General features: G+C 41.4%; 1 protein-coding gene across 9 annotated transcripts in view; it reads right to left on the bottom strand.

The window, feature by feature from the left end:
• The window catches only part of LINGO2 (leucine rich repeat and Ig domain containing 2), an 888319-nt gene that overhangs the window by 255720 nt on the left and 608957 nt on the right, over positions 1–23642 (bottom strand). For 5 of the 9 annotated variants that reach the window (XM_060237192.1, XM_060237193.1, XM_060237194.1 and 2 more), the window contains one exon: positions 13960–14119. The gene's annotated coding sequence lies outside the window, so the exon portion shown is untranslated. Of the gene's footprint in view, positions 1–5401; positions 5608–9838; positions 10594–13959; positions 14120–23642 lie in introns of those variants that run through there. The other 4 variants (XR_009555328.1, XR_009555326.1, XR_009555327.1 and 1 more) reach the window with 2 other exon arrangements.

Here is a 23642-nt window from a genome sequence, read left to right as displayed (position 1 = left end):
AATGGCTGCTTTGGAAGATAAACTCTTCGGCATTATATCCCACTGAAGTTGCATTGCTCCCTAAATCCTGTCCTCACCAGTCTTGTTAATGTTAATTTGGTACTATTACAATATACCTGAATTTAATTATCATGCTCTCTCAATGTCTGAGATTTCAGTACAGTCAGGGTCTCTTGTCTCTTCTCCCCCCACCCCCAATTTGCATTGCTGGGACCAAACTGGGAATCAACACATTTTCACATTCCACCCGTTTTGAGTACACGTAGATTTCTTTTAATATGCATAGTCATTTACATTTATTCGACTGATGAACAGTTGATCAATCAACTAAAATGCAATTAAAAATCTTACTGTTATTTGCATGTTATTTGACAGCAGCTGGTTTAAATTAGGCAAAAAACCCCTCCCTTGTCCATAAAGCCTTCCAAGTCTCACTAAAATGGTGATGATCACTTTTTGGTATTGCAGATACAATTATGCAGACGACTAAAGAGTGCCATGGTTTGCTCCTCAGTGGTTATCCAAAGAAGCTTATCCAATTCTTGCAGATCCTAGTCTGATACGCTAACCACCCTACCACTCTGATGTAGTGGAAACCAATGCTCCTTTCTAAGCTGTGGAGTATTGTGAGCAAAAATTTTGCTTGGTGAGCATTAAAGGTGTGAGCTACTGCATAAATCAGTTTGCTCTGGGGCTATTTTTCCTGAGCTAGAACAAAAATGTATGAGCTGGAGGCTAAAAAACTGTGAGCCAGCTCACACAAACTCAGCTTAGAGGGAACACTGGTGGAAACTAGTTTCCCCACATGAGGACTGTTCTAGTTTGTGTAATTGTTTGGGCCCTTTTCAAGCCACTGGAATTACAGCGACTGTTTGAATGGTCCATGAAACTGATCCACCCAAACAGAACCAGGGCTGCTTAGGATAGAACAGAGCAGTGTGTTGCAAGGGCTTGGCTTGCTCCCATTGGACGGCACATGGAAAATAAAAGGCATTACCTTCTGGATCTCCATTGTCTGGTCGGTTCTGAGCAGTGCCAGAGAGACTCAGCTTGCTCTTGATAGCAGGTAAAGATTCAGCAGATGAAGGGTATCTGCAGACATACCTTGGAGGTAGTAACAAAATTCTTCAGGCTGTTCCTAAATAGAAACCTGTGAGTATCCCACACGGTGTTCACATGACTCATTGCAACTTACAGTATATAAGAACTGAACGTTCTAAACCTCTGTGTGTCCAAAGAAAACTTTCTAACATCTCAGCCTCTCTTTAATTTTACATTTTAGTATCAAAAAATGCTAAAAAAAAATTGAAAATAGATGTCAGAATCCTGCATGTAGTTCTTGGCCAGAAATTCACACTGGAACCCAAGTATATGGCATGGCTCACCTTTAAACATTACAACAGGCAGACAGTTTAATGATGAAGAGTATTAAATCTGCATATGCAGTTGATGAAAAATCCAGATTGTGCTAAATTGTTTCCTTTAATCAACAGAGGTTTTCAATCAAACATGCAGCTCTCTACAATAAAAGAACGGAGAGAAATGGAATATTAGAGTTTCATTTCATTTGTTTTAAAGTCGGCACAAGGCTCATTCATTGCTTATTGAATGATGGAGTTTTTGCATTCATAAGATAACTTCCGTACGTCATTCCAATCACTGTGGGGAATTTCACTAATAGAGCTGTCTTTGGGAAACAACATCATGCTACAAACGTATGTTCACTAACTAATCAACAAGGTATGGAATTAACTTTTGTATTTAGGTGGAAGGAGTTACTTGTACTGTGAGTCGTGTGTGGGTCACTTGCAGGGCCAGCCCTTGACTATCTGGTGCCCTAGGCAAGGCTAACTTATGGCACCTTTCCCCCCCTTGTATTGATAATGTCACTGAGTCACATGGAGGGCACCCAATTCAGTGCCCCCAGAAGGCCAGCACCCCAGGCAATCACCTAGTTTGCCTAGAGGTATTTGCTTACATGTTTTGCATACCTATTTGTATTCTAAACACTGTTTTAATGCTTTAAATTGTTAAATTGTTTTTACCATTTACCACCTTGTAGACCATGAGTTTTGCAGAATGGTGCCATAGATACGTTTTAAATAAATAAAATAACATGAAGCGTTCCATTCAGTTGGCAGGAATAATTATACTGAAAGCTAGAAACAACCGAATTGAGAGGGGTGAGGGCAATTTCTGGCAATTCCTAGAGCTACCCACCAGTCTGGTGTAGTGGTTAAGTGTGTGGTCTCCTATCTGGGAGAGCTAGGTTTGATTCCCCACTCCTCCACTTGCATCTGTTGAATGGCCTTGGGTTAGCCATAGCTCTGGCAGAGGTTGTCCTTGAAAAGGCAGCTGCTGTGAGAGCCCTCTCAGCCCCACCCACCTCACAGGGTGTCTGTTGTGGGGGGAGAAGATACAGGAGATTGTAAGCCACAATGAGTCTCTAATTCAGAGAGAAGGGCGGGGTATAAATCTGCAATTCTTCTTCTTTTTAGGGTTTCCACCAGCAGTGATATCACAGAGCACAATATACTGCGTCACCTCCCCCCCCCCTTTCCCCAGCTTCTGCTGGTTGCCAGGAATAGCCTGCAATCCCAACACTAATCCTTACAGCTGCTTTCCTTTACAGCTGCTTTTAATCTTCCTTTTTGTCCCACCAGTCCTTACCACAATGAAATGGAATTTGTGCCTTTCTGCTTTGTTATGGACAGTCAATCTTCTTCACTCATGGAGAACTGTTACTGAGTTGTAGGGTGAATTGAGTGACCTGTTCAATTGTTGAACTGGGTATGGACATCACCATTCTGTGACTTCTCTGTTAACAGTGAGGTTCAAAAACATCTCTTACATGTCTGAGATGGCACTCCATCAAGGCAGACTCTGTTACTAATGCACGAATACTTATGACTTGCCTTGCACTGATTTCATTTTCAGTCCTTAACCTTGACCATTAAAAAGAAGAAACTTTCAGAAGTTAAAGGAATTTGAAGATTCATTTCCAATCCTGTTTATTAAACCTCACTGATTTCAAAGGACTTGTTTTTAAAAAAGACATTTCATTGTGCAGCTATACATAAAGTCATCTTTTAAAAAGAACAAATTTCCCCAATAGATCATGACAGATCATTTGAAGCTGCTAAGACCCATCATTTCAAATGCATACTTTTGAGGCTTCTTAAAATGCATATTATTTACTTGACAGACCATGAACTGTTGCACAAATCTGGATTAGGGACTTCCTGAGAAACTGATGTTTCACTCGATCTCTTTTGATGGCCAAACATATTGTCTTTTCCTGTTTGTAACGGCAACGAGCACATTTTCTTTGTTAGGGCAGCACGATCAGTTTGCATCATTCTAATCATACTCCATCAGCCTTCTATTCTATTCTTCCCTTCATGACCTCATGAAGGGAAGAAGCTTTTCCTGTGTACTGGAGTGAGAACAGAGTCTCTGTCTCTCATGATAATTGTAAAATTCTTCACTCAGCAAAGGGAGGGGGAAAACCCTTCACCCTATAAATCCCAAATAAGGAGGAAAAATTGTCCTTGAACTAAAGTCAAGCTGGTGTAACACCTATCATCTGGATGATAAGAGGAATCCACTGAACTGTGACACTGGAATCACACACACAAAAATGAGTCAATCTTCTCCTTTGTGGGGATGGAAATGCAGATCTCCCAGTCAATCTTTATACAATATCACTGACAAGAAATGGCTTCAAAAACTCTGAACAACATTTGCTTCAAATGATCACAACATTGTTCAACTGTTAATTTGATGCAGAAATCTTCCTGGAACACATTTCTATCTTAGGACCACTGTGTGGCCAGGTCTGCTCTTATTCAGTTTAATCTGAGCACCCAAACTCTGGGGCTGCTTAACTGTGAGTTGCAATCGGATACTGTCAGTGCTGGATCAAAGGTAGCCAAGGCAGGACCATGCTGCTGTACCTGCAGCACCAGGGACCTGCATTTACTCCCTGGAACTGATTAGTGTCACTCAGAAAGTTGACTGAAGTGTTTCACTGACTGGGGGTGAAGCCAAGGGAGTCCAAAGACTCAGGAGGCAAGCAAGGGGAAAAACAACAACCATGAAGAAAGTTTAACAAAGCTGAACTAGACCATGGCTCAAAAGATCCAGGTCTCATCTAGAAGAATGTATGACTAAGCAAGAGAGTCGACAGATTGCTGATTGTGCTGGAAGCTGAAAATTTGTCCTCTTCTGGCTTCTACTTTGAAACCTGGTTTGCCAAAAGGGAGCAGGCAGCCCAAGACGTTGCTGAGGTATCTTACTTTACAGCAGAATGAAGTTTGAGTCCCATGGCACCTTTAAGACTAACAAAATTTCATTCAAGGTATAAGCTTTTGTGTTCAAGCACACTTCTTTATATTTGAAGAATGTGAAGAAGTGTGCTTATACAAAAAAGCTTATACCCTTGATTAAAATGCTGGTTCTGCTGCTTCAGTTCAGACCAGCACATCTATCCACCAGAATCTTACTTTGCAACATTTTTCAACTGTGAGCTTTTTGGTAGCTTTGCAGTAATTTTGCAGCATGATTTTAACAAGATATGCCCCAGTTTATGTCATGTTTCCAACTCAAGAACTAAGTAGTGAGCTCAGCCTAAGGGCAAAACTGAGTTATTAGTATTTTGTTGTTGTTGCTATTTGATTGCCCCAGACTAAATTTTGCCTTGGATTTTCCAGATAATTTTTTTTTTGTTAAAAAGCAAAATACAGAGAGATCCTGGTTAAGCATAAAGATTGTGCTTGCAGCTCCCACAGCACAGCATACCGACAAAATCTGATTAACTCATAAACTAATTACATTGCTGGATCATATGCTAATTAGGCTATATGCTAGAGAGCATCCAGACAGGCAACTTTACTATTGGCAAATTACTTAAATTCTCTACAGCTCAGAAAATGGTGACTCTCCCGTGTGATGTGATAGATAATTTTTTCTAAAAAATCAGCGGAAAGAATATCTCTGCCATGCCTAAAATGTGTGGCAAAATGAGAACATGGCAGAACATGGCTGCATTATGAGTGGGAAAGAATTAAAGAAAGAGATGAAGGTGTTTCAAATATGATTCTACCAACGAAATCTATCCATGCTCCTAATATTTTCATGATGAACTGTACATTTATTATCTATCAGCTAATTCCCAGAGATCCTCCAGAGCAAGGTACATAAAACTCACATCTACATAGTATTAATAAAACAGCCAAGTTAGTTTTATAGGTCAACACAGCCATGTTTCATCATACAAGAACTTTCCCTCCTGTCTTCTATGCTTCCTCAAGAACTGGAATGTAATGATGGATGAAAATAGTAAAATGATGACTAGAATGTTAAAGCCCTGAAAAATAAAAGCCCCAAAAGAGAAATAAACTTACAAAGATGCTACCCACTTTTTAATTGAAACATATTTCAAGGAACAAGATTATGGAATTTCATTTCATCCAAATATTACTGAGGGAGTTTTTAAAGGCAATTAGGTAGAAGATTATTGAACTGGTCTGAGGTTGAGCTGATGTGGCCTGTAGGCAAAAATATATCCAAGTTCTTTTCAAAGCGTAGGTATGCTACTTTCATAATCTAAAATGGAAACAAGGAATAGGAGAATCAAATTTTCAGTACTATAACTAATAACTGCTTTCAGCGGGGTTCATTTCTAAGAATGTATACACAGTACTGTAGTATTGACTCAATTTCTGTTCTTTTCTGTAACTCCCTGCATTTTTTTTCACCTTGATCATCTGAAGGATGTCTGTATTACATTAAAGACTGAGAACTGAGGGGAATATCAAGATGACCTATGCTTCAAGAGACTTCCTGATAACTGAAGAATACACACAACAATAAACCAAAGTTGATCAAATCTTCCACAGTATTCCATTCCTGGAAAGATACACTGAGGTACAAATGGAGATCTGTGTATATCTGTACCACAGTTAAAGATAATACACATTGGAAAGCATTTACACAAACACTCTTGCTACTTGAAAACAAGGCAATCTAGAGCAGGGGTCCCCAACCCTCGGTCCATGGACCAGTACCGATCTGTGGACTGTTGACAACTGGGCCACATGAGAGCTGATTTGCCTCCCTGCCCTGTCTGTTTGCAAAGGAAATGCTGGAGCCACCTGAGCGGGGTTGGGGGAGTGCTACGACACTTGTGTAGCATGCGACACTTGTGTAGTGCACTCCTTGCAAGGAGCACACAACACAAGGACCAGCCCTGGCCCCGCTCAGTTTTCCCAGGTTGCAGGAAGCGCTACGATGCTTGTGTAGGGCTCCTTGTGAGGAGCATGCTACGCAAGCACTGGCCCCAGCTCCTGGCCCCGCTCAGGCTTCCGGTGTTATGGAAAGCTTGAGAGTTAAGATCTGTTTCCCATCATCTCCCAACCCTACCTATCTGTTTGCAAGGGAAAGATGGAGCCCTCTCTCCCTCCCTGTTTGTGTGAGAGATCACCCAGCACATTTTGTTTTATAGCCTGGGGATTTTGAATTTAAGCCTCCCAAATTGTAGGCTCATACTTACCGCTACACCTGGCTGTCTCTCTATTATTGTACTGCCTCTTAGGAGTTGTAGATATTTTTCTGGGGAAGACTATAGTTTTGTAGACAAACACTCCAGTTTAGTTTTGTAGACTCCCCCACTCCAGGCAGCACTGGGGCATCAGCAACAAATTATTGAAAGACTGTTAATGCTTTATTTGTATTTAAAGCAAAACAGTAAAAAATGGAGTGTGTGTGTGTGTGGGGGGGGAGTATTTGATTTTCCTAGAAATAAAGTGCACAACTGTATCATCCCAACCCCCCCCCCCCACCGGTCTATGGAAAAATAATCTTCCACGAAACCGGTCTCTGGTGCCAAAAAGGTTGGGGACCACTGATCTAGAGTATAGACTGAATGTGTTCTGTGACTCTGAGAGAAAAGAAAACAAATAATAATGTTCTAGTTGCATAATATGTCACTTAGATTTACATTGTCCGGGAACTGGAAAGACTATAGACTATAAAACAAAACAAACTTGACACAACTTGAAGTTTTGCCTCAAATGAACTTCAAGGCTAATCTAGAAGATGCAGCTGAGGTTAAATATCTGTAGGGATTTTATTTTATTTATTTGGTTAATTTATTTATTTTTATTATTTATTTTATTCGATTTATATCTCGCCCTACCCCATCGAGGCGGGCTCAGGGCAGATCATAGTCATAATAAAACAGTTAAAATACAGCAATAACTTAATATAACTTTGAGAATATTCAAAGAACCATGGACATGGGATTTCTTATAAAATTGAACTGTTTATCAGATATCAAGAGCTAGCTCAGACTCTTATGACTGTAAAATATATAAATGGCAAGTCCAGACACAACCTTAACCTCAGAGACACTTTGCAGATGGCAATGTTAAGAGAAAAAAAATAGAATGTCAATTATTATCCAAAGGATAGATGTGACCAGTTTACAGTTTCATGTAAATCCCTGAGCATTGAGATAAGAACCAGGTATAATAGAAATACATGAGCTTTGCTTTTAGGACCCAGATGTCTTTCCTGTGTGACATGGAGAGCCTTGAATGCAATAGGAAGCACAAAGGAAGAACTGTGGTTGTGCTCTATAGCAGTAGGAGAAGAAGTAGAAAATATATATATTAAAAATGGTCTTAGACACATTGTGCTGAGTCAAACTACATTATAAGAAAGATTTGGGGTGGAACCTGGGGAGAGCAGGGTTTGTGACAAGGTCCACCTTTGAAAGCAGCCAGTTTCTCCAGGACAACTGAACTCTGTTGTCTGGAGATCAGTTGTAAGTGCAGGAGATTCCCAGACTCCACTGTGGAAGAATTTTTTCAGTAACATCCACCTGGCAGTTGGTAACCCTATTTTATTTTCATTTATGCCCACTAGAGGCCCTTTGGGTGGACTGCTGCTCTTCACCAATGTATTATTGATATTAGCTCAATATTAAACCCATGGAAACAGGAGATTGTATATAACAGCCAGCTACACATTGACATTGTTGAACATTCACACAATCCAATCACATCAACTAGCACAATATTTTCATCAGTAATGTCATAAGTTATTTCATTTTTTATCACCAGAGGTCTGAACAGTTGGAGGATGCTGCATGTCTCTTGACAAAAATGTTTGGAACCAATGAAACTTATTCTCACAAATCTTCCTTTGCATCTGAGGCCATATCATACATTATGCAGAGGCAAACCTAGTATGACAGTGAATCTATACTGACTGAACTTGGAGTTGCCACCATACATGACTCCCTGAGGAATTTAGCAGTATTTGTGCTTAGACACATGTCTTTTTGCAATTAATACTCATGGGGGGAATCCCATCTCACCAATTCTGCTTTCTTGGTGACCCAGTGCAGCCCTTGGGCATCCTTCAGCTGCCAGGCCCACCACCTTCCCCTCTCATTGCTCTCTGCATCTCATCCAGAGCAGCTCCAGGTGGCAAGGCTTCCTTCATCTCTTTCCCTTTCTTGATGGCTCATCTGGAGCTGCTTTGGGCAAGCTCACCAAGGCTTCCTCCTCCCCTTTCCCTCTCTCAGCAGCTCAGGAGAACTTGCTAAAGCTTCCTTCCACTCTTTCCGTCCTATTGTCTGGAAGCCATTTTGAGCATGTTATCAAAGTTGTCTGAATGGTCCTACAGAATCAGTTGGATCTATTGACTTCCTACAAGCTGCCACTTTCAGTGCCAACTCTACTGTTGGACCTATGAACTTCCAACAAGCTTTCAGTATCAGTGCCACATCGAGGTTGTTGAAAGCCCAATGAAAGAATGACCAATTTTTCATAGAATTCCCCAAAAAACGGAAGTTTGGAGAAAGGTCAGTAAAATGATTGCCAATCTCAACTGTGAGGAGTAGATCACAACTAATCTGCAAACAGATATCTGTTCCCTGAAGATAATGGCTGTTTTGGAGGGTGGGTTCTATGGCATTATGCCTCACTGAGATCCCTCCCCTCCCCCAAACCCTTCCTAGGCTCCACCCCCAAATCTCCAGGTATTTTCCACACAGGTGTTGCAATCCTAGTCAATAAACAAACTAGAAATCAATATCAAGATTCATCTGTTTAAAGCAGGGTTTGTATGACTTGCATATCTGAGAACATATGGTATCTTCCTTTCTTGTGGGGACTGATTTTCTTCCAGTTGTTTTTCACCCACTCAAATGGAACAAGTTCAACTCACAAATGGTTGCTTCAGGCATGCAAGCACAGCCTCTGGGTAATACCCATTGAAACTGGTCTAAATCAACAGGACAAGACTGTGTCCCAAGTACCACAAACTCAGAATCCATCTGCTTAGTCCCAGTCCTGAACTATCATGGAGACCATAGACCTTGGGTTCAGCACATATTATGTCTGTTAGGATTGCAACATCACACCCAGGGTCTTCTCACCAAGACCCATTTTGTACAACATGATCAGTACACCACCACCAACAAAAATCAAGTTCTATTCTAACTTTAGAAGTGCATAGTAATGTATCTTTCCTTTAATACAAACCTCATATTTTAAATTCTACTGATTACCTGGAACACAATAAGCATTTCTAGTGAAATAAAGGTGCTTAATTTGGCTGTAATATCCATAGTATTTTCAGAACCCTGTGCTGGGTCATGTTTCATTTCTATGTGCTTTCTCAATTATCACTGCAGAAATAATAATAAATGGCTTGACAGATAACTGATCAGTTACTACAGAACATAACTCAGTCAATATGTTCCTTTTCACCATCTACAGTGTATTATAGACTGAAGGAATGGAATTTGGCAGCATAACTCATGACATTTGTGAAGAAGGAGGAAGTATTTATAAACAGAATTTTAACATAAAATGCTTCAGATAGTTCTCAAAATAGGTACAGGGGAATTTTGAAGCTGAACAAGACATTTGTTAACAAGCAGAAAGCAGACGGTACAAGTAGTGAATTAGGAAAACAAAAACATCGTACAATTTAAATGCTAATTTATCAAAGGGTTTCTTTCATACATGCCTCACACTCATTACATTAGGCCTTCATAGAATATGGCATACCATAGACATATCAGCTTGTCCTCTTTCATAAAGCTCTATCTTAAAGCACAGTTTGAGGACACATAAATCAGCTATAGCTGAGCAAATCAGTACCTGGGTGGAAGAATGGTGTACATAGGTGTTGCTGTCATTTTGAAACCCTTCAATCAAGCATGGCCAATGGCTGGGGCTGATGGGAGCTGTAGGCAAAAAACATCTGGAGAACCAATTTTCCCTACCCCTGCTAGTGTAACACACCATAGGATTGCACTGTTGGGTTTTTATTCCTGCCTAAGATCATGCGTCCTCTAGTGTAGGAGTGAACAGGCATTGCCATTTCCACTCATTACATAATGTATGTGCAGAGTCATGAATCCTATAAGCCTTGTATAATTTGATTCTCCATGCCTGTGACTGTCCATATGGCACATTATGTTATGAAAATGAGAAGACAACATCTTAATCAATTCATCCATCATGGGAACAAATTCTTCAGCTCAGGGAAGCATCTGAAATAGAGCTGAACTTCCTGGAGGAAGAGCAGGATATAAGTATGAAAAAACAAAGGTATTAGCATTATACTCAACACCCCCTACTTTAGAAAATATGCAGCGCTATTAATGGTACCTAATATGTATCTAACCAGTCAGACTTTGCCAGTCAAGACTTTCCTGCTTCTGTTTCCTGTTGCAGTCCACTAAACCCCTCAAATTTGTTCCTAAGAAGCAGGGGTCAGTGGACTCAGCATAGAAGGGAAAGCTGGTGTTTGCAATGGAAAGGAGGAATTGGCAGAACTCTATTGTCACCTCTTCCTCAAATGGAAATTCCATTAGTGGAACTGTATGGATGGATTCATGCAGAGCTTTTATTGTAGAAGGAACTCCTTTGCATATTAGGTCACACACCCCTGATGTAGCCAATCCTCCAAGAGCTTACAGTAGGCCCTGCACTAAGAGCCCTGTAAGCTCTTGAAGGATTGACTACATAAAAAAGAAGGGTATGGCCTAATATGGAAAGGAGTTCCTGCTACAAAAAAGCCCTGGTTCATTACAGTACTTTTTAACCCCAGTAATTTCTGCAGAAACACTGTGTTTTTCTTCCAAACTAGAAACTGGGGTCTTATTTCAACTTCACTGGGTTTTTTTCTCCTTCTTCATATGCTTCCAATGATAACAAAATATATTAAATGCAACATTGCCTTGGTGAAAATATCTTGGAAAAACACACTCAATTAAATGATAGTGTTCTGAATTCAGAGGACAGGCATGAATGGTTTACAAAGCTACTTCTTGGTGTAGTTATTGTTTGCTGTACCTCAAAACAATGATGTTCAGCTAGCGCATCATATTTTCCTTCACATTGGTACAAAACATTTCTTCAGATTAGGCCGAATAAAACAGACAGCAGGTGCACTGACAAACCTTGGCATAAAACCCACCTTCACTATGGCCTTGACTATGCTGAGATTGTAACATACATTAGAGTACAGTGGATTTAAGCTCATGTTTCCTGTGGTCTTTACACAGTATTCCACCACTCTTTGTACAACTTGTTATCTAAAGAACAGTGACAACCAAACAGGAGCAAAGAAATCTGGCCAGCCACAGGTTATGCTGCCATCCTATTGCATATTTAGAAGCATAATAATAATGCATCATATGACCAAGGTTGACTTTATTTTTCACTTTTAGTATCTGTTGCTTCCTTCTTTCTTCTCCAATACAACTTTATCTATTCAATTGGCTGATGCAGATCAGAAGCTCTTGATAGCGGCCCCATGGAATGCAGGGAATATTACCCACTGCCAAGGTGCTAAGCTTTCTGTATTTCTCCACTGCCAAGGTGCTCAGCTTTCTGTATTTCTCCACCAATATTCTGACCTGGATAGCCCAGGCTAGCCCAATCTCAGCATATCTCAGAAGCTAAACAGGGTTGGCCTTAGCTAGTATTTGGATCGATGACTTCAAGGTGGGTAATGGCAAACCACCTCTGAAGCATCTCTTGCCTTAAAAAAAAACTAGTCTAGCTCTCCACCTAATAGTACATAACACTAAAAGAGTCAGAACTTCTGGCTGCCAGACAATCTTAGAATTTCCTACTATACTACCCACACTGTGATAACAATTAATTAATTAATTTCACCAATAGACAACCAGTTTGGTGTGGTGGCTAGGAATGTGGACTCTAATCTGGGAGAACTGGGTTTGATTCTTCACTCCTCCACATGCACCTGCTGAGTGGCCTTGAGTCAGTCACAGTTCTCTCAGAGCTGTTCTCTTAAGAGCAGTTCTGGAAAGAGCTCTTTCAGTTCCACCTACTTCATAGGGTGCCTGTTCTGGGGTGGGGAAGGGAAAGGCGATTGTAAGCCACTCTGAGACTTCAAATGAAGGGTGGAGTATAATCCAATTTCTTCTCTTCTGTTCAAGACTTTTGTGTAGCTGAGACTCAACCCCATAATGTTGATCCTCAGCTGGTTATGTCTTTTACCTCTCTGGATGAGCAAGCCTTGAATGGGAGGTATACCTATTTACCCAATAACTAATGATGAAAAAAGTCTCTATTGCTGGGCCACAGCTTCCTTTTTTGCCAATCAAGACCTATTCATTGCACCCCACCCAATATGCTGCATCATTGTTCAAAGAGATCTTACCTTAAAGTCCGTAAGATCTTGGCCTATTTTCCTTCTCAATACAAGGCAGACAATGGATGAGGAGCTTTATTTTTCATACAGATAGTGAAAGTCAACCATGACTGTCAAATTCTTAGATGATTTCTGAAACATCCTAGGTCTTGAAATCACAAAAGTAGTCCCCCCCCCCCCCCCAAGTGTCATATCCCTGAATGTAATTCCTGGAGATTTTACTACCAAAGAATACTAAAAGAAAATAAAAATGAAGTGATAGAATGATTTTTTCCCTGAGAATCTTTTAATATTTTAAAGAAAGAGAAATAAGGAAGAATAGAATGAGAATCCCAAACAAGGGACAGGAATAAGGCATGTGAAACCGGTGTGCCCCATTGTTACAGAAGGAAAAAAAAGTGTAAGCAGGTAACTGTGAATCTGAAAATAAAATTCACTCATCACATCTGTATTTGTATAAATGATGTTTGAAGGGGATGTAAAAAGAACAGAAATATGATTGCTTTGCAACTATTCTATGCTGGTAAATCTAATACGGTTCTTTTTATGGCTAAATAAGTATTTATCTTGTCATTTGCCTGAGTGATACTGTAAATATAATGTCTGAACAGTTTGTGTTCCATTTTGTCATTCAGAGTTATGGGATTAATTTTATTATACAGCAACATGTGAACCACTACTCTATGTTTTATGGTTTTAATGCTGTATTATTACATTGAATCATGCACATGCATGTCTTTGTGAGCCGCCCTGAGCCCGCCTCGGTGGGGAGGGCGGGATATAAGTGGAATAAAATAAAAATAAATAAATAAATACCTCCTAGATGAACATATGAACATATGAAGCTGCCTTATACTGAATCAGACCTTTGGTCCATCAAAGTCAGTATTGTCTTCTCAGACTGGCAGCGGCTCTCCAGGGTCTCAAGCTGAGGCTTTTCACACCTATTTGCCTGGACCCTTTTTTGGAGATGCCAGGGATTGAACCTGGGACCTTCTGCTTCCCAAGCAGATGCTCTACCACTGAGCCACCGTCCCTCCCTTTTAGATGTGTGTTTTCTTTTTAACCTTTGTGCATCTCGAGAAGAGCAGGATTAATTAAACTACAGGTGCTTGCTTGAGATTTCACAGTAAAACCCAAACTTTATGTCAAGCCATCTGTTGCATCCAATAAAGAGAAGAAGCTGCAAAGGGGAATCAATAGCAAGAGATTTTATAAAGGTACTAGGAAGCCAAAATATAGCAAGGGTCCTACCTGTTATACTGTCTTTAAAAGTCCAGTCTGTGCTGTTGACCATGAAATGCTCTTGGCCACTGGTTAAAATCAAAATGGAGTATTTGATCATGATAATCCCACCTTGTCATGGATGACAGACTTTCTCATGGCACTGTGTTCCACCTGCTTGAAACAAACTCTGCAAAACAGACATAGATATCTCATTTTAATTGAAACACAGCGGACCATGTCCGTGGACTGCACATAATCAATAAAAGCATCATAAAGAAGGTATAACAATATGTTGACAAGCATGAAGGCTTTAACTTCCAGTCTACAGAAAATTTTTAGGGGGGCTGGGTATGACCAGCTTGTTCATGTTGTTGTCGATCTATTAAAAGTCATCAGGGCTTTAAAACAGTATTAAAAGTGACTACTCCGCTATGAGAATATGCTGTCTCAGAACAAACCACCAACCAGAGCAGTTTATATTCCATAAACAACTCAAATTTCAGAACAATAAGGATCTATTTAATTGTCATCTTTCTGAATGTTTTGGATGATGCATCGTCGCTCATATGGTTGATAAACTTAGCCCTGGATTTCATTAAAGAAGATGCAACTTTGATTCAATGAAGGAGGATGTCATGCAGCAGATAATTTGGTTTGCCTGATCTTAGTTTAAATAATCAGGAATACTTGTTAACTTGTACTAATTATTGCAATTGCTCCTTGCAGTTCGACTATCCATCTTGAGCTCTTTTGGAGGCTTTTTGTCTGGTGCCCCTCTCTAAGTGGAATGCATTAGGGCAGGGGTGGCCAAACTTGCTTAATGTAAGAGCCACATAGAATAAATGTCAGGTGTTTGAGGGCTGCAAGACATGAACAGCAGGTGTTTGAGAGCCACAAGACAGGAAGGAAGGAAAATAGGAGGAGAGGTGGAAATAAAGCAACTTTAACTTTAAATGTACTCTTCAAGCAGCTGTCTGGCTAGGTGAAGTGATTTAAAGAGACAAATGCCTCCTCCAAACCGGCTAATGGGGGTGGTGGGGGCTTCAAGAGCCACACAATATGTGTGAAAGAGCCACATGTGGCTCCCGAGCCACAGTTTGGCCACCCCTTCATTAGGGTGTACTTATGTAAAGTGGATTCCATTTCTTCTGCAATTTCTGCAACTAGAGACAGTGGTGCATAATGACATAATTAATTTGATCCATTTTCGCATCCATTTAACATTATGAGCCAATCCTAATCTAACAACTAGAAATAAATCTTTTTCTTTTTCTTTTTACAGAAGGCTTGGACTGATCAGGAGGTTTTTACACTGGATCAACTGATAGACTACAATGATAAGTTTTTGTCATTTTATTGGCTGAGGACTAGATATGACTTGTCAACTTCTCTTGGATGGCAATATTTACAACATCTGTTGATAACCAAACACAGACCTGCTGTGTTAAGTGTCTCAGAGTGCACTTTGCTTATGGAACTAATTGAATGGATGCAGAAAATGAGACCTGCTTGCACAGGGGATTACCTTTACCTTTATGTACTTTTAAACAACCTGCCTGTCTCTAGGAGGCTACCTGGTAGTCAATGAACATGACCCCACCCAATGCCCTCACAAATATTCATATTACAACATTGGAAAGATAAATGCCCACCACTGGTAAATCAATGGATTTAGGACCTTTGAACTCTATCAATACTTGAATACTTGGCATAGAGACAATTGCATATGGACTTATTTTTAAATATAACTCTGGAAACCTTTGACAGAAACTTATGTGTAGATCTGTCACTACTATTGTTAATTGTTTCCTCTACTTTATTAATACCTTGTTTTAAAATTTTATTTAGTTGCTGGATTTTGAGCCCCCCCTTTGTTTTTTTGAAATTAAAAACCTTAGCTAAAAACATCAGGTTCCAAGAGTAAATCCAAGCTTGACTTTTAACCACATGCCATATTAAAGAGGTGATCCTTACTCATACTAATGCGATGATCATGTCAGAGTGATCCTGCTGGCCTTGATCTGCATGTATTTTATTGTGTTTTGTTAGTGTTTACATTGTAAGCAGCCTTGAGTTCCTTTAAGGTAGAAAGGCAACTAGTAAGTGTTTTAAATGAAATAAATAAAGAAGATGCAGCACTTCTTAAAATCATCCTCGCTAGTGAACCAACACCATAATGATGCCTCTGGGACTTTTGACAGTGTGCAATATAAAAGCACCAAGGAGAAGAAAAAAATGTATTCAGGTATACTTGGCACAAATTTTTCTCCTTATTAATTTGAATAGTGAATGAGTGGTGGTAGGAAGCCACATTTACAGCCATCCAAGTGTTACCCACCAATGCATCAGGAGAAAGTGTGGAGAGGACCTGTTCCAGAATCCAGCAGCGATGGGCAAAGTACTAGGAAACCCCCAGATCTCAGTGGTTTTAACCCCAAATGTCTCCTGCTGTTAATGGCAAGTAAGTGAGCCCTGAACTACCTGGCCTGTTAGTGAACTCAGGACACACCTGGGCTGGTAAGTGCAAGGTGTGTGTGTCAGACTGGACAGCCTAAAGCACAGAAAGCTCTTGGGTTAGCCCTGAATACAGGGAATGCCAACCAAAATAAACATTCTGGCTATGGGAGATTCAGGGAAACCAATCCTTGGCTACTAAAAATATTACAGGGAAATAAAAGTGTCTCTGCTGAGACCTGTGATCAGGTATGTCTGCGCACTTTTACTGTGATTGGAATTTGGGAACATACCTAGCTAATAGCCAAGGACTGGGGTTGTGCTCTGAGGGCTCCCCACATGGAGCAAGAGAGACAACAGTTTAATTGTTTCTATGTATGCCTGTTCCTCTGTAAATATTATAAAACACAAAAATATTATCAAGCACGTTTGAAGAGATGGAACATTTTTGTTATGATTTCTTATTATTTTGTAAAGATTTTTTGAGCAGATATTATGGGGAGGAAAAAAGAAAAGAAGGATGAATGAAAAAAAAAAAGGCAATCATGGATGTTTTTCACAGTATGACTCCCATGCATTGTTGCAGCAAAGCAGTATCTGCCAGGAAGTTCCCAAAAGCCAGCATGTATCTCTTTCACAGTGCCACGTGCAGTAAAAGATCCACTGATCTGAGAGATAACACTGAAAAGAAAGTATTATGTGAGATCCTGTTCCATACAGGGAACGGTTCTCACTAACAAACAGGTTTCTATCCAGTTCAATTCTGCATTTCCTGAGCTCCACTCCAAAGCTAACTTCTCTTAAGAACTGGCTCAGATGTCTAGTAAACCATGGTTAAAATAAAAGCGATAGCAGCCATACGTTCATTGTGAGAACTATGATTATATATTCTACAAGTGAGTTTAGTCTCATTTAACCCAGGTTGGCAAAGGTCATCCATAATATCAAATGTGTACAGTTAGGAATAGGGAGAATTTACACATGAGAAGCTGGGGAAAGAATGTGCATAGCCCCAGAGTCCACTTTCATTCCCTAAATCCTAGCAGTAGTTGAGCTTCTGAATGGCAGCCAAATTACTTCTCAACTTTCTCACTTTCCTTATACATTGAGCTAGGCTTCCCAACCCTCCCGCCCTGGCGGGGGACCCCCAAATTTGCAGCCTCCTCCCCCGCTCTCAAAAAATCTGGAGGCGGGGGCGGGGGGGGGGAGAGAACATACCTGTAGGCATCATGTTATTGTAGAGCTTCTGATCTGTTTTTAAAATGTGTCCCTTTAAGGCTGCACAGGAAACAGGAAGGGCTTCATGGGAAAGGGTCAGTAACAGTTTCCATGGAGAACGGCCCCTCCCTTTCTTTTCCTGTGCAGCCTTGCTTTCGTTTTCACAGCAAGCCAAATTCTGCTGGAAGAAGACCAAGTAAGTATTTTTGTGTGTGAGAGAGGGAGGGGGCAGGGAGGGGGGATTCCCTGGTATGGAGGCCCTCCCCCCCTTTAGAAAGCATGGGGGGAGGGAAATGTCTACTAGGCACTCTATTATTCCCTAAGGAGAACGATTCCTATAGGGAATAATAGGGAATTGATCCGTGGGTATTGGGGGCTCTGGGGGGACTATTTTTTGAGGTAGAGGCACCAGATTTTTAGTATAGCATCTAGTGCCTCTCCCCAAAATACCCCCCCCCCCCAAATTTCAAAATGATTGGACCAGAGGGTCCAATTCCATGAGCCCCAAAAGATGGTGCCCCTAATCCTTAATTATTTCCTATGGAAGAAAGGCATTTAAAAAGGTGTGCTGTCCCTTTTAATGTGATGGCCAGAACTCCCTTGGAGTTCAATTATGCTTGTCACATCCTTGTTCCTGGCTCCACCCCCAATGTCTCCTGGCTTTACCCCCAAAGTCTCCTGGCTCCGCCCCCAAAGTCCCCAGATTTTTCTTTAATTGGACTTGGCAACCCTACATTGAGCAAATAAGGTGTCCTGTCTCAATGGCTGGCTAAGCAAATCCGTTTGCAGACCAAAGAGCATATACACACAGGGCTTTTTTTTGGTAGCAGGAACTCCTTTGCATATTAGACCACAAACCCTGATGTAGCCAATCCTCCAAGAGCTTGCAGGGCTCTTAGTACAGGGCCTACTGCAAGCTCCAGGAGGATTGGCTACATCAGGGGTATGTGGTCTAATGTTCAAAGGCATTCCTGCTACAAAAAGTTTTTGAACTTTTGCATGTTCCAACAGGGTTAACTACAAGACACCCATATGTTGTAACCCACCCTGGGTGGGATAGAAATTGAACTAATAAATAAATATCTAACTCCCCTTTTTTCCTAATAAAAGGTATCAGTAAGTTTTTACTGGCATCTCCCTCAAAGAGTTGGCTGTGATGGGGGAGATCTGGGTTCTGGGTTCAAATCTTCAGTCTGCCATGAAGCTAAATAGCTTTGGGCCCATTGCTTTCTTTCAGCCTAACTTACCCTACAGGGCAGTTTTGACAATATACACTGGGCCTGAATACCTTGGAGAAAAGGCAGGTTAAAAATGTAAATTTTGACATGTCAGGGCATGTCAAAATCACAACAGAAAACAAAGGAGGTGCAGTGACACAGGAAAACTGGTATTCATTGGTGTGAAATAATCATATTTTGAAATTTAAGAGAAAGTTAACAGTTTTCTTATTAAATGCTTACCTTTTTGGGGGTAAAAAATAAAATAAATAAATAAAACCCTCTGCACCATGACTGAACTGTAACAACCACTACTTCCAAGTCATTGTTGGAGTGTACCTCATAGGTTTGGCAGTTGTCAGACAGTCTGCTTCAATGTATTCTCATCCTAAATTCCCTAACCAAACCTCAAATCCAGTCAAACCATAATATTGTGATAGGCACCACATATCATGACCCCAACTATGTGGTGTCTATGCCCTCACTTGCACAGGCAAAAGTTAACAGTCTATACATTTTAAAACTAAAATACAACCACTTGGAGCTTACTCTCATCTGATTCCATGCATATAACAAAGGACAGAAGGCATTTCCAAATGCTTTGTCTTAAGATCTGAAAAAGTTCCACATGAAACTAAAACCAACACGAACATTTTATTTCAAAACCCAGTCCATTGTTTTAAATATTAGTTTAGTGCCAGTGTGGAGCTTTGCAAAGGCAAACCCTTGAATTTGAAGATTTCTTGTGTAGCAATCCACAGGCTAAAGGCACACCATACCAGATCAAGAGGTCATCTAAGAGGTCTACCTTGCCCAGTCCTGCAGCTGATTCTTTTCCTAGAAAACAGATGCTTCTTTACTCCCCAGAACCTTGCAGCCTGAAAGGTAATATTTCAAAGCAACCACTCCATAAGGCAGACAACAACAATGTTGTTTGACTTCCTCTGCTGTGCTAGTAACTGCAGCTGTGGGTAACTGACAACAACTGTTGCCAAATAAATGCTGATTTAGAGGATGACAGCAAAATGAGTCACTATCATTGAACAGGGCTAAAACTCCTCATTCCAGGGACATGAGGGAATATAAAATCTGGACTTTCATTTATTATTCAATGTCTGAATCATTTCAAGTAGACTAGAGTTTTCTGTCAGAACAGTCTTGAATTCACAAAGGGTTTTACAAGATTACTTGGTTGGCCCTTTCTGTTTTAGTTTTTATAACCCCTGCGTGCAGCAATGGGGAATGGGGAAATCAAAGCAGATTATGCCCAGAATTAGTGAATTTTCCTTCAGTTTTGTAGAAAATATTAACTTAACCTTTTTTTTAGATCAGCATTTGACTTGAGACTATATGAACAGTTCTTTCTGTTTCACTTGCTGTGATATGTTTAGTTCTAAGATGAAGGAATGATCTCTGCCATATGATAGCACCAGCTATTTGCAATTGGAGGTGAGCTGTAGAAGGATAACAAGTTTGAAGCATATTGGGGAAAGGTAGGTTATCTAAACTGTTCTTTGGGGGAGTTCAGGGAGCCTTTTGTAGATATTTGGGAGGCAACAATAGCCAAATCCTTATAAATCTTTTATCTTGGTTCTAATGGTCCCATATGCGGCCCTGTGGCGCAGAGTGGTAAAGCAGCAGTACTGCAGTACTGTGGTCTGAACTCTCTGCACACAACCTGAGTTTGATTCCGGCAGAAGCTAGATTCAGGTAGCCGGCCCAAGGTTGACTCGGCCTTCCATCCTTCTGAGGTCGATAAAATGAGTACCCAGCTTGCTGGGGGGAAAGTGTAAAAGACTCTGGAAGGCAATGGCAAACCACCCTGTAAAAAGCCTGCCGTGAAAACATTGTGAAAGCAACGTCACCCCAGAGTCAGAAACAACTGGTGGTTGCACAATGGACCTTTCCTTTCCTAAAGGTCCCATGAATGTAGAATCCAATCCCACGACTTCTGCTCTGGATGCAGAAATTGTAGCATCAGCGCTGACATTCACCAGCCTCCCCCAGAATCTCCAAATCCATTCTGCCCTTTTGCAGTTATTCTTTTCACTACACATGTGGAGAGAATGCAATACATGCGATCCTCCTGATATGCACAATTGTCATTTTGTCTGAAAGGGATAACACATATAGTTGCGGCTTCACAGTGTTTCACATGTTCACAGTACATGTGAACCAAAACCCAGGAAAACCTTTATTGTACGCAGTAATCATTCATTGCATCAGGTAATGCCAGTATGCAGAAAGACAAAAAAATATCTACAGAAATAAAGGTACAGGGTAGAGGGCTGGTACACAGCCACGTTGAAGACATTGGGGGAAATACTTCTGGCAGTGATGATCTTCTGGTGAACGGGCTCCAGCGCCAAAGTTGGCAAGGGGCACACCCTGTGGATAAGATGGAATTGACATTGGGGGAGATACTTCTGGCGGTGATGATCTTCCAATTTGAACTGGCTGCAGTGTGAGCAAAAGGCCCCCTACTTTTCATACACATGGACATCGTGATCACCAGTACAATTGCCAGGCCCCCTGGAGATACAGCTCACACATATCTGCCAAGAAATGTGGGTTTTTGTCTACCTGAATATAAGGGACTTATGTGAGCACTGATAACATTGCAGCAAGCGCTCAGCGTCTCTGGAAGAGTGCTGACCAGGAGGAAAGATGAGTTTCCAGTCACTCCGTGTGATAGCCATCTCAGCCGTTGCAGCGGGAGAAGGTGCGCTGTCAGGGACTGTCCAGACAAGTGGTTTCCAGACCCTGACATGGAATCCCTATGGGAAGGCTAACACCACTAGCCTCTATCTTCCTGCCTCACCAGACTCCATGATAGCGAAGCAGGATGCTCACGTACCCAATAGATGTCACCTGTGCATAAGGCAATCAAACTCACCCCAGGAGGTGAATCTGCCAGACTGCCTCAGCCTTTGTTCATCAGAGCCAAGACAAAAGATGGCACCAGCAGAGGAATAAAGAAGAGGAAGAACAGCATCATACAGAGCCAAGTGTTTTTGTATAGATTGGGTGCCACCTTAGGTAGCAGTTTGGCCATCTATTGACACCTTTTTGGTATGTTTAATAGCTTTCAGTTACCCCCACCCCAGGAATGTCCCACATTCTTTCCTTTGATGGTCACCTTGGAGCCTCCCACCTTGGCCCTTTGTTGCCTGGAAATCCAATCAGATAACTAAGGCCAAGTCTGCTCATTGGCTAGCTATGAGCATCCAACCATGGGTTGCCAATTAACTGGCTATTGGCTACTGCATAAGTCCAGCCCTTATGGTCACTGCAGAGCTGCCCCTTTTTCTGAGGTCATGCACCAGCTGACCACCTGTCATCCACCCCTGGTCCTCCCACCCCCTTGGGGCTCAGGGGAAGCTTTATAACCTCTGACCCAACATTTTTACACGTGTGCATCTAGCAGTATCCCTATCCCGCTGTTTAAATCCACCCTCGATTCTTGGTCAAGTTGAGGGTCCCTTTCCCCCTAGTCCTCATTTTTCTGCCATTGGAGCCTTCCTGAAAGACTACGATTGGTAATTATCACCCTGTTTGTACATCCTTGTGTTATCTCTGAAATTCTCTCTATTTTTATTAGGACTGTATGTATGTTTCATGAGCACATTGCCTTGTATGTAAGTTCTGTATTTTTCTGTAATAAATTTTAATTGTTTTACTTAATTAGTGTCCTTGGTAAATTTAAGCAATAATTTCTGGACGTGAATTCTGTATACATAGATTAAAAGATCCTGATTAAGCCAGGTGCTCACCTGACAATTCCCCAACCTCATTTTGGGGGCATTTTGGCTTACAGCAACACCAAAGTTGGCAAGCGAATAAGATGTAACTGGCGAAGTGGAAGCCAGCCAAGAGGTTGCAGAGGATCATGGATGCTATTGGAGGGTCACTGGATTCAGCACCATGGCATTTCAACATGGCTAAAGGTCCTGCTTTGTTCTGTGGCAGTTAATTTGTTGTATGGATATCTGGCTACACAGTATGGAGGATTCCCTATGCCCTTGGCTACAGCTGTAGGAGCACTGGCAAAAGCCGGCTGAGGCTCGGCTCTTGTGGCAGTATCAGCATGGGGCTGGATCCATTCTCTGGAAAATCGGCCTGCGTGCCCACTTCCAGAATATGGAGATCCTCTTAAGGGGTCTTGGCGTGAGGGGCGACTGAAGTGCCCAGCCTGGGACTGAGGTGCCCATGTAAACTGGGAGATTACCCTCATGCTCAGGTGGTAGGTGGTAGGGGAGACCACCCCTGGGCTTCCGCCCTAGTGGAATCCCTAACCTGCCACCCCAAGGTGACCAGCAGAGCATTGACTGGCAGGCGGGTCAGTTGATGAGTGGGATCCTTACCCCATGCTGTGCCAAGGCTTATTACAGCTGTAACCAATAAAAGTTGTGGCCAATTTTATTCCACTTTTTCTGAAAATGGTGTGGTTGTGTGTTATTTCAGTTGAAACTTTAAACTAAACTAGAATGTTAGTCAGGAGGAATTTTGCCTGGGGTGCCTGCCTTGGCCCCTCCCCTTGATGCTGGAACCACAAGTATATTCAAGAAGCTGGTGTTGCCATTTCATTAGAGAATGAGGTTGCAATTCTATATCCAAGGCTCTCCCATGAAATCAGTAACTTGAATGCTCATTGTTATCACTAGGATTGCAGTTTAAGAAGACTTCTGCCTATTGCTTTCCTCATCCACCCAGGGGTCTGACTCAGTCACGCTTCAGCCCTAGCCCTGCAGCTATACTGAAGACGAAAGCCATACTAGTTAGCAGGGAACCTCTACATGCCCTTTGCTATCCACCTCAAGG

Source organism: Heteronotia binoei, chromosome 4 (genome assembly GCF_032191835.1).
Source record: "Heteronotia binoei isolate CCM8104 ecotype False Entrance Well chromosome 4, APGP_CSIRO_Hbin_v1, whole genome shotgun sequence".
Taxonomy (NCBI): Eukaryota; Metazoa; Chordata; class Lepidosauria; order Squamata; family Gekkonidae; genus Heteronotia; species Heteronotia binoei.
Note: the sequence above shows the minus strand (reverse complement) of the source record. Positions and strands in the feature narration are given on the sequence as shown.